At 30.8% G+C, this 6,141-nt stretch overlaps 1 long non-coding RNA gene across 1 annotated transcript; it reads left to right on the top strand.

Moving 5' to 3' along the window:
* Positions 1–245: 245 nt before the first annotated feature.
* Positions 246–4,700, top strand: LOC110835905 (uncharacterized). Its single transcript, XR_002545087.2, has 4 exons — positions 246–1,487; positions 3,425–3,752; positions 4,360–4,470; positions 4,623–4,700. It is a non-coding gene; the product is annotated as an uncharacterized LOC110835905 (long non-coding RNA).
* Positions 4,701–6,141: the final 1,441 nt, after the last annotated feature.

Raw genomic sequence — 6,141 nt, 5'->3', positions numbered from 1 at the left:
TCAGCCCCTGCATATAAAATAGCAATAAAAATGCAAAACATTTTAAAAGAATATTGTAATTTACCAAATACCTTTAATATAACAAATTCTATAAAATTAATAAATGAAATCCAACAACTAAATTTTCATAATAATAAAAATATACAAATTTGTTCTTTTGACATCAATAATATGTATACAAATATTCCAACAAGCATGCTCCGAGATGTTGTAAGAGATATTCTAAATAGAGAGAATATAAATACAGATCTAATAAATGAAATTACAAACATAACTAACATTATTATTAACCAAAATTATTTCCAATTCAACAATGAATATTGGAAACAAGAAACAGGATTACCTATGGGAGCTCCCACCTCGAGCATATTATCTGAAATATTCTTACAATATCTCGAACATGATTACATAGTAAATATATTAAATAAATATCAAATTAAATACTATAGTAGATATGTTGACGATATACTCATGATTTTTGATGGAAAAAATACAGACATAAAAAATGTTTTAAATGAATTTAACAACATAAATCAAAATATACAATTCACTTTAGAAAAAGAACAAAATAACAAATTAAATTATTTAGATCTAACTATAATACGAAACGAAAATAACTTCGAATTCAAAATATACAGAAAGCCCACAAATACAAGCACCATAATACATGCCTCTTCATGCCATCCGAATGAACATAAACAGATGGCTATTAACTACTTAATAAACAGGAAAAATACATATCCCATAACCACAGTAAACAAACAAATTGAATGTAACACAATAAAACAAATTCTAATAGAAAACGGATATAATAATCATGAAGTAAAACCCAAAAATAAAATAAACAATATAAACAACATAAATGAAGACGGAAACGAAAATAAACAAAACAAATGGGCCACATTCACATATATAGGAAAAGAAACCAAATATATAACAAAAACATTTAAAACAAATAACATAAAAATAGCATTTAGAACAAAAAACACTATAAAAAACATCTTGAAACAAAAACCACAAATAGATACAACAAATCAATACGAAAAACCAGGCATATATAGGTTGAAATGCAATGATTGCCCGTTAACCTATATAGGCCAAACTGGACGCACCTTTAATCAAAGATATAAAGAACATATTACAGCAATAAAACATAATAAAGACCATTCAGCATATGCAAAGCATATATTAAACACAGGACATTCATACAACAAAATAGAACATACATTGGACATTATAAAAATAATACAAAATAAACGACATAGAGACACCATAGAGAAATATCATATACAAAGAACACATAAACAGAACCTTGCATTAAACGACAGCAACATTTACACGAACAATCCGATATTTAACATTCTACAGTCCATTGACCCAACCCCCTAAACAACTTTCACCCAATATATATAGCCATACACGATACTCACAACTCAGTTACTGTCTGCCATTCAATAACAACGGACACGCACCTCATACACAACCCGGTATGTTATAATACTTTATATTTTGTGATTGCATTCATTTTGCTTGTAATACGATATATTTGAATAATTCCTTAAAATATTATAAATTAGAGTAATATTATTCCATTTCCTATTTCGGTAGCCTTATCACGATATGAAAATTAAAATTGATTTTGCAGATATAGGCACCCAGGCGCGTCTCCAAAAATAAAATCGAAGAAGCCTGGAGATGTAGTAAAAACGAGTAAAAACAAAAACAATATAAGCAGAGCAACAGATACACCAGATTTTAATTTTAATTTTGATAGACCTGACGATGATAAGATTGTATATCGAAACATGTCGTCAATTTTAAAATGTAACAATTTTATGTGAAATTTTATATGATTTTAACAATAAGCTTGTGTAAACGACGGAAAATAAAAGTATTGTATTGAAACACAAGCATGATGCAATTAAGATATAAGTTGATATATGAAATAAAAGAATAAGCACATTTTAAAGAAATTATAAAACACATTGCCAACTGTTGTAGTATGTGTACTTTTCTTATTTTAGCTTTCTAAAATATATATAAATTTTTGTTATTCTCTAGTTTGGGTATAATATTCAATGAGAGCAAACCTGGCTCTAAAAATCGGGCCTTTTCTGAACTAAATGATTCAGATACTCAAATACAACTTCTGATTGATGACTGTATAACTGTCACTGTATTTTGATAAAACCATTGAGGATCTAGCTTGTTATAGCACTGAAATAACCAGTTAATAAATAAACTGGCGAGATAGCCTAGTTACATGTTCTGTTAAATTAATAGTCTTGTTTCTCTTTACAAAACTATTTAACTTCGTTGGAATGTGAATCTTGTCGCAAACATGGGATACTATTTTGAATTGTACAAAAAACATCAACTATTCTAATGTGGTTGAGAGTGTCTTCTCAAATGAGGATTTAAGCAGTTCATAGATATCCATGGCAGTCTTCCCAGCTTTACACAGAAATTTATGCATATATATATATATATATATATATATATATATATATATATTATTCTGTGACGTCAGCCACTTCACAGAGCTATAACTGCTATTAACACCCGTGTGCAAAACCTTCCGTCAAGTTGTTGTGAAGTCAAAAACTCTACATCTGCTCTTTACTGTCCCTATATTGTGTCATTAACTTAATATAATATTGATTCCTGAAATTAACTTACATTAGCCTCCGGTATATTAATATCTAGGGTTAATTAATTACTAGGTATTTCGAGTGATAAACTCATAAGTAAAGACTTATGAACGAAAGTTGCAAAAATTAGCAGAGAGGACTAACAATCCCTTGAATATTACGAGGTTCTGATAATAAGTGTAAAGTGAATAAATATTGAAAAGGGAATCAGCGGCGGTATAGTATTGAGTGCTAAAACGGGATTGACTTATCATAATTATAGCTCTAAGAATTAATAGCCAATTATGTTATTTCAAACATTTCTTTAATGGTTGAAGAGACCAGTGCTGTTGTCCATCGGAAGGAAGATTACAGTTTAAACTCTATAAGAATGACCAGAAACACCATAACAAAAGTAGAGAGATGTATTTATACTCACATATAAATCATATATAAATAATAAGAACTTTTATCGGATATACGATGGATTCGAAACTTCTTCTATCTCATATTAGTGCTGTGATATATTCAGAATAATAGGTGTGGTAAACCTGCTCTGAAATAAAGATTTAACATTCTGGAAATATGTTGTTTCTTATTTGATATACCTCATTGACTACTATGTTTATTTATTACAAATAATAAAAATCCATTCATGAAGAGTCAGTATCATAACATACATGATATTATATCGAGCAAGAAAATCTTTCTCCTTCGATTTTGTTATTAACTACATCAAAGAAAGTATGAAATAAAACAGACGTATATATAAATACTTAAATTTCATTTTCCAGTTATATGGAGCTCCTCCAGATTTTGCCACATTCGTGCGGGATTACCTAAACCAAACATTTCTTCAGCGATGAGTCGGACGAGGAGGGTGGATAGCCTGGCCTCCACGCTCTCCAGATCTTACCCCTATGGATTTTTATTTGTGGGGTTATGTGAAGCAACAAGTGTTCTCTGTCCAAATAACAAATTTGGATCATTCCAAAGAACAAATCACTGAAGCTATTTCATCTATCACAACGGATGTTCTCGGTCGTGTATGGCAAGAGCTTGAATATCGTCTTGATGTCTGCAGGGCAACTAAAGGAGCGCATATCGAAATCTACTGAACAGGTACGATTCTTGGAGAGTTTCTCTTTATTTTGAAGTTTATTTCATGTCTCTATCGTGCTTTGTTCCAAAACTATGACTGTTTGTTATCCCACCATTATTTTACGGAAATATATTTATACATAGACAAAGTGAAGAAAAGTAATTTTTGATATGTGCAAAGAATGGTTGCATTTTTCATCAAACGTTTAAAGGAGACACAATAGGAGTATTAACATGCATTTATTTTTCGTAAGAACTAATACTGAAGTGCTAGTATACAGGCTTTTCGACACGACGTGTCACCGTCAATATTGGTTCACACTATATCAGTACAAACTCCATAATTGTCAATACAGATACAATTACTCACAATTATAACAGTGTTTCATGTCTCATATCATATCACTAATATAAATGAACAGCGAAATCAGATTTTTAAATAATGAATTATCTACACACTCAGTACATCAGCCTGTAACTTTGTTTAAATGTTATATGCATTAAACATATCTGTTTTACGTACTATCATTTCTGTGTGCTGTGTGTATTAAGTCATAATATGTACAAGACAAAAACAGTGAGATTTGCGATTTTCACGGCGGTACGAATTCCGATGTTGGTGATCCAGATGGTAACACCATGGGCATTTAGGTATACACCAACATTACGGGAGAAATATATCTGCTCCATCTTAGGGGCTGAAGTCATTTTAAGAACACGAAAGAGCAACATTGACAAGGTAAGTAACGCAAAATCCTAAATTGTATTATGCCAGTTATATTTTAAATACTTCCATGCTGTGAAGAAAATAAGCTTACTTAAACCATTTAATAATTATTTTTAGAAATGGCAAATGTTTGTAGAAATATACTTGGCTTATCTTTGTTTTAGAATTGAAGCCGGAATGAAACGAGGAAAGGAGAACTTTTGCGGCAGTGAAGGTTTCCGTTCAGTGCTATTTAAAACGTGAACATATTTTAATTTATGTATAATTTTATCTCTTCAATAAAATTATCTTTATAATAATTATTATTATGAATAAAACATATCATGCAACGAGCTAAACTCTCTGCGGCCGCCATGTCTTTGAAAGCAAACAAAGAGCGGTTGCTGCCACAATATATGTAGCTCAGAATTAATTTCGTAATGATTTCACGCTCCACGCGACTGCTGGTGTAGGTATCCGGTGCGGGGAAGGGAGGGAAGGGAAAAGTGCGTTTCATACCAACATGCAAATGAGTTAGAGTCATGTGGTGAACGTTTGGATTCAACAAGTAGATCGTAACTGATCAGATATGTTCTTTAACTTTAATAGTGTTCTTTTCTGTGGAACGAATTAGTAAGTTCAATAAAAAAGTGGCTTTTCAGTATTTAGATCTTCTTGTAAGGGCACAGTTTTCATCATTATTCTCCGCTTGTTATAAAACTTCGTTTAATCTTCCTTGTCTTTGCACGATCGTTCGTCAGCGGTTCCTAGCTAGAATTCCAGTGACGACATTACAGAAAATTTCTTCCAAATTTTCGAAACGTTTGTTCCGCGTTTCTTGCCCTAAAAATGAATTGAAATTCACGAAATACGAGGCAGATGGATGTAACTTTGTGCACAAGCAATCTGCCAAGTATAATTTATATGTCAGGTATTTTGGAGTAAAGTGTTTTAAAATGCATCTAATTTTAGAATAAAATTCGGTGTAGTATAATTAAAGTATTAGTTTGTCACTGAATTTTTATTTACTTTAATTCGGTTCGCTTTAAGGATCACTTACTTAAGAACCCTGATCTTTCTTGAGGCGTATCTCACAAAGAATTTGAACGAGAGAACTCAAATAAAAGTACCTGATATTTGGCTTACGATTATATTTGAGATATTGTTGGTATAATCACATCCGTTAAGTTTCCGTCATCGAGTGTGTTGTTCACACTTTTAAGAGGGTTCTGCAGTCAAACTTACTATTGATTAAAATGCATAAAATACAAATATGTTAGTTTGAAGTAATTTCTAAAAGAGAACGTACCATTTAGTGCAACATTGTTTGTTGGAAACATTCAATTGACGTATCATCAAAGTTAAGACGTATTTATCTTCGATAAATATTTTAACAGTGTAGTTTTCTCTCAGACACGTTTCAACAAAATATACTACTATCAATGTAACTTGCTATATATGAATAAAATTAATCATTGCCAATAAACTTATTACATTACTTTCTGTGTCTTACTAGTGCTTAGTAATACAGATAAAAATTAATGTCAGATAAATTAAACGCATTAAAATATGTATGCTGTTATATCAGTAGTTTACAGTGTCGTATAAGATTTACATATAAGCATATCGCTCTTGTTTATTATTTAAACTTACATGATTTACTTTACTTGTATTCCACACGTAATTATTTCGAAACCACACTAG

This window comes from Zootermopsis nevadensis, unplaced genomic scaffold, assembly GCF_977971745.1.
Source record: "Zootermopsis nevadensis isolate Lab colony 2312 unplaced genomic scaffold, Znev_1.0 Znev_ptg000012l, whole genome shotgun sequence".
Lineage (NCBI taxonomy): Eukaryota > Metazoa > Arthropoda > Insecta > Blattodea > Termopsidae > Zootermopsis > Zootermopsis nevadensis.
This window is presented reverse-complemented; position numbering and strand designations above follow the sequence as displayed.